The sequence below is a fragment of the Somniosus microcephalus genome, unplaced genomic scaffold (genome assembly GCF_052327205.1).
Source record: "Somniosus microcephalus isolate GS21.2 unplaced genomic scaffold, FLI_Smic_1.0 unresolved_chr1, whole genome shotgun sequence".
Lineage (NCBI taxonomy): Eukaryota > Metazoa > Chordata > Chondrichthyes > Squaliformes > Somniosidae > Somniosus > Somniosus microcephalus.
The window spans coordinates 51,953,163-51,961,990 of NW_028225179.1; the positions used below are offsets into that span (position 1 = coordinate 51,953,163).

The window sequence follows — 8,828 nt, forward strand, 5'->3', positions numbered from 1 at the left end:
TCAAGCACTGAAAGGGTATTTGTAGAAAGCGTTGTGAGACTGTGGAATGCACTGGCCCAGCAAGCAGCAGATTTATAACAAGGTTTAATAACCGGCAGCCTGTGGGAGGAAGGGGGCAGAGAGGCAAGAGAGACACAGGAAAGATCAACTTGGAAACTATTGGCCCCGAATCTACTTTAAATCCCCCAATGTATTTAAACCCATTTAATGTCAGATTCACACATTGATGCATGTGAGCAACATAGGACATTTATCGCTGTCTCTGGTCTAAATAACTGCTTTATTATTTGATCCCACCCGCTGTGTTTAGGCTCTACCCTGAATATTTATCTCCGCCTTAGAATCAGTTTGTAATCTGGAGACAAGGTTTCTGCAGCAGGCGGTCAGGGAGCAGAGGCTGAGGCTGATTTGTGTCATGTGGGAGCACAACACAATGTTTCTGCTGTTTATTTTCATTACCCTGCAGGATATTCCATACTGTTCTCAACATCTTACATACCGTTAAATATCGGAAGTTTTCTTTTATTGTAACGATCGCTGCGACTCTTCTTGACGTGCAGAATTTGCAGCAAATTTAATATCACGAAACCGTCATCCCCAACAATAAACAGGGTCAGCGATTTGAGAATTTAATTTCTTGGAGCCGTCATGTTTGAGGCTGCGATGGCCGAGTGGATAAGGCGTGTGACTTGAAATCCACTAGAATTTCCCCCGCGCAGGTTCGAGCCCTGCTCGCAACGGGTTTTTTCTTTATTGTCATTAATACTTCAAATAATTTATTTTCTTCAATCTGTAAAGGAGGGCTATTGATTGTGGAAGCAAGAAAAGTCTGCGTTATGTTTCGGTTTGGAGCCGAAGTTGCTGCGGCCAGAACGCAGAGTATTAATCACGATACGAGCACGGCACCACACATCAACAACTGGAGATCTGCAAAGTATCGCATGGCACTGCTTAGGAAACATGGATTTTTGGTGAAGAGTCCAAAATCAGCACCGCCAGAAATACAGAAGCGGTGAAATTCGACGCAGGCCTCGCAGCGACTGGAGCCTTCAGGCACAGTTACATTTAAAAGAATTGTCGCCTTTTCACACGAGAAGAAGCTCACCCCTGGAGATTCTTTAAAAATAGGCCGCGCTGGAAATTGAACCCAGGATTTCCTGTTTACGAGACAAAAGTTTTGACCAGCTAAGCCACGGGACCGAACGCGAGCGCAACTCCTCGCCCCCACTCACTGATATCTATCAGCTTCCGGTCACTGTCTTCTGGACTCTCAGGCCGTTTCTTATTTCTCCAGCTCTCTTGTCCATTCCGCCATATGCCCCATTGCTCTCTGTACCTCCCGCTTAATTTATCTCAGTGTCAATCTGTGAGGTGATTCTGAATGATTACCCTATGTTTGTGTCTTATATGAAATAAATGGGAGGATCAGACAAATCTTCCTCTGACAGTGGGGAACAACTAAGCCAACAGTTATAACACGATATTGTTTACTGTGATGCAGCAAATACAATATTCCATCTTAAAAGTTTCAGTTTCAATTCTGTGCAAAAGAAACTGTGACTCCAACGTGTTTCCAATAGCCTGCCTTTTAATCTGACATCACAAACGCCACCATTGCACCTCAAGGTGATTCATAACTAATAAACAGAGAAGTCAAGCACTGATACAGAGTGGAGCTATAGTAGGGGGTGATTTACAGCCAAATACAGAGGGAAAAACAAGTCAGCTGGAAAGGCAAAGCAAATATGTGAAGGCAAAAGAGAATATGGCAGGGCTGGAAGGCATTTATTTTAATGCAAGGAGTCTTGCAAATAAGGTGGATGAACTGAAGTTGTTGTTGAACACATGGGAGTACGATATTGTTGCTATCACGGAGACATGGTTGAGGGAGGGTCAGGACTGGCAGCTCAATATTCCGGGGTATAGAATCTTCAGGCGAGACAGAGGGGGGTGTAAAAGGGGAGGGGGTGTTGCAATATTAATTAAGGAGTCAATTACTGCTGTAAGGAGGGATGATATATTAGCGGGTTCCTCTAATGAGGCCATATGGGTAGAACTTAAAAACAAAAAGGGGGCAAGCACTTTGCTGGGAGTGTACTATAGGCCCCCAAACAGTCAGGGGGGGATAGAGGAACAGATATGCAGGCAAATCTCAGAAAAGTGCGAAAATAATAGGGTAATAATAGTGGGGGATTTCAACTTCCCCAATATAAATTGGGATAGTCAGAGTGTGAAAGGCTTAGAGGGTGCAGAATTCTTAAAGTGCATCCAGGAGAGCTTTTTGAGCCAACATGTAGAAAGTCCTACAAGAGAGGGGGCGGTACTGGACCTAATTCTGGGGAATGTAGCCGGGCAAGTGGTGGAAGTGTCAGTAGGAGAGCATTTTGGCGACAGTGACCACAATTCGGTGAGATTTAAGGTGGTCATGGAAAAAGACAAAGACGGCCCGGAAATAAGGGTTCTAAATTGGGGGAAGGCCGATTTTAATATGATAAGGCAGGATCTGGCCAAATTGGACTGGGAGCAGCTACTTATAGGAAAATCCGCATCAAAACAGTGGGAGACTTTCAGAAGGGAAATAGAGAGAGTACAACGCCAACATGTTCCTGTAAAGGTCAAGGGTGGGACCAACAAGCAAAGGGAACCTTGGATGACAAGGGATATACAAAAATGCATTAGAAATAAAAGGGGGGCTTTTGGCAGTTACAAAAGACTAAAGACGGAAGGAGCCCTAGAGGAGTATAAAAAATGCAGGGGCATACTTAAAAAAGAAATTAGGAGGGCGAGGAGGGGCCATGAAATAACACTGGCGAGCAAAATAAAGGAAAATCCTAAGATGTTTTATAAGTATATTAAGGGCAAGAGGATAACCAGGGAAAGGGTAGGGCCCATTAGGGACCAAAGTGGCAATCTGTGTGTAGAGCCAGATGATGTAGGCGGGGTTTTAAATGAATATTTTGCATCTGTGTTCACTATGGAGAAAGACGATGCAGACATAGAAATCGGGCAAGGGGGCTGTGACATACTTGAACATATTAGCATCGAGAGGGAGGAGGTGCTAGCGGTTTTAGCAGGACAAAAAGTGGATAAATCCCCAGGCCCGGACGAGATGTATCCCAGGCTGCTGTGGGAGGCAAAGGAGGAGATTGCAGGGGCTCTGACACAAATTTTCAGAACCTCTCTGGCCACAGGGGATGTACCAGAGGACTGGAGAACAGCTAACGTAGTACCATTATTCAACAAGGGTAGCAGGGATAAACCAGGGAATTACAGGCCAGTGAGCCTAACATCTGTGGTAGGGAAATTATTGGAAAAAATTCTGAGGGACAAAATTAGTCTCCACTTGGAGAGGCAAGGATTAATCGGGAATAGTCAGCATGGCTTTGTCAAGGGTAAATCATGTCTGACAAATCTGATTGAATTTTTCGAGGGGGTGACTAGGGGGGTGGATGAGGGAAATGCTGTGGATGTGGTTTACATGGACTTCAGTAAAGCTTTTGACAAAGTCCCGCATAGGAGACTGGTCAAGAAGGTAAGAGCCCATGGGATCCAGGGTGCCTTGGCGCGTTGGATCCTAAACTGGCTGAGTGGCAGGAGGCAGAGGGTGATGGTCGAAGGTTGCTTTTGTGACTGGAAGCCTGTGTCCAGTGGGGTACCTCAGTGATCGGTGCTGGGTCCCTTGTTGTTTGTGATCTACATAAATGATTTGGATGAGAATGTAAAAGGTATGATCAGTAAGTTCGCAGATGACACGAAAATTGGTGGGGTGGTAAATTGTGAGGAGGAAAGCCTCAGGCTACAGGACGATATAAACGGGTTGGTCAGATGGGCGGAAAAGTGGCAAATGGAATTTAACCCTGAAAAGTGCGAGGTGATGCATTTTGGACGGACAAATAAGGCAAGGGAATACACAATGAGTGGTAGGACCCTAGGAAGTACAGAGGGTCAGAGGGACCTTGGTGTACATGTACATAGATCCCTGAAGGCAGCGGAACAGGTAGATAAGGTGGTTAAAAAGGCATATGGGATACTTGCCTTCATTAGCCGAGGCACAGAATATAAGAGCAGGGAGGTTATGATGGAGCTGTACAAAACGCTGGTGAGGCCACAGCTGGAGTACTGTGTGCAGTTCTGGTCGCCTCACTATAGGAAGGATGTGATTGCTTTGGAGAGGGTGCAGAGAAGATTCACCAGGATGTTACCTGGGATGGAGCGCCTCAGCTATGAAGAGAGGCTGGACAGGCTGGGGTTGTTTTCCTTGGAGCAAAGAAGGCTGAGGGGGGACCTGATTGAGGAGTACAAAATGATGAGGGGCATAGATAGGGTAGACAAAGAGGAACTTTTCCCCTTAGTAGGGGGGTCAATAACAAGGGGGCATAGATTCAAGGTAAGGGGCAGGAGATTTAGAGGGGGTTTGAGGAGGAACTTTTTCACCCAGAGGGTGGTTGGAATGTGGAACTCAATGCCTGAAAGGGTGGTAGAGGCAGGAACCCTCACAACATTCAAGAAGCATTTGGATGAGCACTTGAAATGCCATTGCATACAAGGCTATGGACCAAATGCTGGAAAATGGGACTAGACTGGACAGGGATGGATGGGCGGCGCAGACACGATGGGCCGAAGGGCCTCTTTCTGTGCTGTAAAACTCTATGACTCTATGACTCTATGACCTAGAATCAGTTTGTAATCTGGAGACAAGGTTTCTGCAGCCGGCGGGCAGGGAGCAGAGGCTGTGGCTGATCTGTGTCATGTGGGAGCAGAACACAATGTTTCTGCTGTTTATTTTCATTACCCTGCAGAATATTCCATACTGTTCTCAACATCTTACATACCGTTAAATATCGGAAGTTTTCTTTTATTGTAATGATCGCTGCGATTCTTCTGGACTTGCTGAATTTGCAGCAAATTAAATATCACGAAACCGTCATCGCCAACAATAAATAGGGTCAGCGATTTGAGAATTTAGTATCTTGGAGCCGACAATTTCGCGGCTGCGATGGCCGAGTGGTTAAGGCGTTGGACTTGAAATCCAATGGGGTTTCACCGCGCAGGTTCGAGCCCTGCTCGCCGCGGGTTTTCTCATTATGATAATTAATTACTTCAAATAAATTATTTTCTTCAATCTGCTCCCTCTGGGAGGATTTTGGAATTTTCAATGCCGGTTTTAAGGAAACTAAAGGATTGCCGAGAGACCTGGATCACTTACTTCAAGAAGGTTTGCTGACCGAATTCCAAAAGTTTTCTGCAGGTTGTCTGGAAGCTCCAGATAAGGAGACCTCGACAGTCTCTGAGGTACCTTCCCATACACTCGGTGCTGTCCGGTAGCATCAGTCTGTGTAACGATGGGAGAGAGAGAATGGAAAGTCACTGGAAGGCTTGTTTCTGTCAGCAGCAATGGTACAAGAGCAGCCATTCTAAAGTGAAAAGCAGAACACATTCCAGTAGACAGGCCAGGAGACAGACAAACGGAGTGGAGATCTGGAAGACTGACCAGAAAAAAAACAAGGAGGACACCAACTCATAATTCATCTCTCCCTCTCCCGAAGCAGAAGAATTGAACATTCTGAGTTTTGAGTTGCACCACTGAGGTTGTAGAAGTCTCTCTCTGTAAAATTTGTATTATTATGTCAATAAAACGATTTGTTTGAAAAGTTTGAAGCTTCATTTCCCAAGGAATTTTCTTGTACAATCGGGCTGCATTGGTTCCGAAGGCCGGCTCTGCTTTCGCAGAGCTTGACTGTCGAGAGGTCCCGCAGGTCGAAATGTATCGACTGGTTTCAAAGCACCAACTCAGATTGGGGCGTATGGGATATGTGGCCCAGGAAGAGCGGTGGTAGCAGAGCACACTTAGCAGTTTAAGTGGCTGAAAGTGAATGTTAGATTAAGGAAATACCGCAGGAAAATTACAATGAAATTGAAGGGGGAAAGTAAACGAGAGCTATTGATTGTGGAAGGAAGAAAAGTGTGCGTTATGATTCGGTTTGGAGCCGAAGTTGCTGCGGCCAGAATGCAGATTATTAATCACTATACGAGCACGGCACCACACATCAACAACTGGAGCTCTGCAAAGTATCGCATGGCACTGCTTAGGAAACATGGATTTTTGGTGAAGAGTCCAAAATCAGCATCGCCAGAAATACAGAAGCGGTGAAATTCAACGCAGGCCTCGCAGCCACTGGAGCCTTCATCCAGAATGGGAACTGGTGCAGGCACAGTTACTTTTAAAAGAATTGCAGCCTTTTCACACGAGAAGAAACTCACCCCTGGAGATTCTATAAAAATAGGCCGCGCTGGTAATCGAACGCAGGATCTCCTGTTTACGAGACCGACGCTTTGACCAGCTAAGCCACGGGACCCAATGCTGGCGCAATTTCTCGCCCCCACTCACTGATGTCTATCAGTTTCCGGTCGCAGTCTTCTGGACTCTCGAGCCGTTTCTTATTTCTCCAGCTCTCTTGTCTATTCCGCCATATGTCCCATTGCTCTCTGTATCTCCCGCTTAATTTATCTCAGTGTCAACCTGTGAGGTGATTCTGAATGATTACCCTATGTTTGTGTCTTATATGAAATAAATGGGGGGATCAGACAACTCTTCCTCTGACACTGGGGAACAAATAAGCCAACAGTTATAACACGATATTGTTTACTGTGATGCAGCAAATACAATATTCCATCTTAAAAGTTTCAGTTTCAATTCTGGACAAAAGAAACTGTGACTCCAACGTGTTTCCAATAGCCTGCCTTTTAATCTGACGTCACAAACGCCACCATTGCACCTCAAGGTGATTCATAAATAATAAGCAGAGAAGTCAAGCACTGAAAGGGTATTGGTAGAAACGGTTGTGAGACTGTGGAATGCACTGGCCCAGCAAGCAGCAGATTTAAAACAAGGTTTAAAAACCGGCAGCCTGTGGGAGGAAGGGGGCAGAGAGGCAAGAGAGACACAGGAAAGATCAACTTGGAAACTATTGGCCCCGAATCTACTTTAAACCCCCCACTGTATTTCAACCCATTTAATGTCAGATTCACAAATTGATGCATGTGGGCAATATAGGACATTTATCGCTGTCTCTGGTCTATAATAACTGCTTTATTATTTGATCCCACCCGCTGTGTTTAGGCTCTACCCTGAATATTAATCTCCGACCTAGAATCAGTTTGTAATCTGGAGATAAGTTTTCTGCAGCCGGCGGGCACGGAGCAGAGGCTGCGGCTGATCTGTGTCATGTGGGAGCAGAACACAATGTTTCTGCTATTTATTTTCATTACCCTGCAGAATATTCCATACTGTTCTCAACATCTTACATACCGTTAAATATCGGAAGTTTTCTTTTATTGTAATGATCGCTGCGATTCTTCTGGACTTGCTGAATTTGCAGCAAATTAAATATCACGAAACCGTCATCGCCAACAATAAACAGGGTCAGCGATTTGAGAATTTAGTATCTTGGAGCCGATATTTTCGCGGCTGCCATGGCCGAGTGGTTAAGGCGTTGGACTTGAAATCTAATGGGGTTTTCACGCGCAATTCGAGCCCTGCTCGCAGCGGGTTTTCTCATTATGATAATTAACTACTTCAAATAATTTATTTTCTTCAATCTGCTCCCTCTGGGAGGATTTTGGATTTTTCAATGCCGGTTTTAAGGAAACTAAAGGATTGCCGAGACAACTGGCTCACTTACTTCAAGAAGGTTTGCTGACCGAATTCCAAAAGTTTTCTGCAGATTGTCTGGAAGCTCCAGATAAGGAGGCCTCGACAGTCTCTGAGGTACCTTCACATACACTCGGTGCTGTCCGGCAGCATCAGTCTGTGTAACCGTGGGAGAGAGAGAATGGAAAGTCATTGGAAGGCTTGTTTCTGTCAGCAGCAATGGTACAAGAGCAGCCATTCTAAAGTGAAATGCAGAACACATTCCAGGAGACAGTCCGGGAGACAGACAAACGGAGTGGAGATCTGGAAGACTGACCAGAAAAAAAACAAGGAGGACACCAACTCATAATTCATCTCTCCGTCTCCCGAAGCAGAAGAATTGAACATTCTGAGTTTTGAGTTGCACCACTGAGGTTGTACAAGTCTCTCTCTGTAAAACTTGTATTATTGTGTCAATAAAACGATTTGTTTGAAAAGTTTGAAGCTTCATTTCCCAAGGAATTTTCTGAATCGGGCTGCATTGGTTCCGAAGGCCGGCTCTGCTTTCGCAGAGCTTGACTGTCGGGAGGTCTCGCAGGTCTAAATGTATCGACTGGTTTCAAAGCACCAACTCAGATTGGGGCGTATGGGACATGTGGCCCAGGAAGAGTGGTGGTAGCAGAGCACACTTAGCAGTTTAAGTGGCTGAAAGTGAATGTTAGATTAAGGAAATACCGCAGGAAAATTATAATGAAATTGAAGGGGGAAAGTAAAGGAGAGCTATTGATTGTGGAAGGAAGAAAAGTCTGCGTTATGTTTCGGTTTGGAGCCGAAGTTGCTGCGGCCAGAATGCAGATTATTAATCACTATACGAGCACGGCACCACACATCAACAACTGGAGCTCTGCAAAGTATCGCATGGCACTGCTTAGGAAACATGGATTTTTGATGAAGAGTCCAAAATCACCACCGCCAGAAATACAGAAGCGGTGAAATTCAACGGAGGCCTCGCAGCCACTGGAGCCTTCATCCAGAATGGGAACTGGTGCAGGCACAGTTACATTTAAAAGAATTGTAGCCTTTTCACACGAGAAGATACTCACCCCTGGAGATTCTATAAAACTAGGCCCTGCTGGGAATCGAACCCAGGATCTCCTGTTTACTAGACAGACGCTTTGACCAGCTCAGCCACGGGACC

The 8,828-nt window shown here is 45.4% G+C and overlaps 2 non-coding genes across 2 annotated transcripts; one reads left to right on the forward strand and one right to left on the reverse strand.

The window, feature by feature from the left end:
• The first annotated feature begins 4,987 nt into the window (after positions 1-4,987).
• trnas-uga (transfer RNA serine (anticodon UGA)) lies at positions 4,988-5,072 on the forward strand. The gene has a single exon. It is a non-coding gene; the product is annotated as a tRNA-Ser (tRNA).
• A 3,682-nt stretch (positions 5,073-8,754) lies between these two features.
• Positions 8,755-8,828, reverse strand: trnat-agu (transfer RNA threonine (anticodon AGU)). Its single transcript has one exon. It is a non-coding gene; the product is annotated as a tRNA-Thr (tRNA).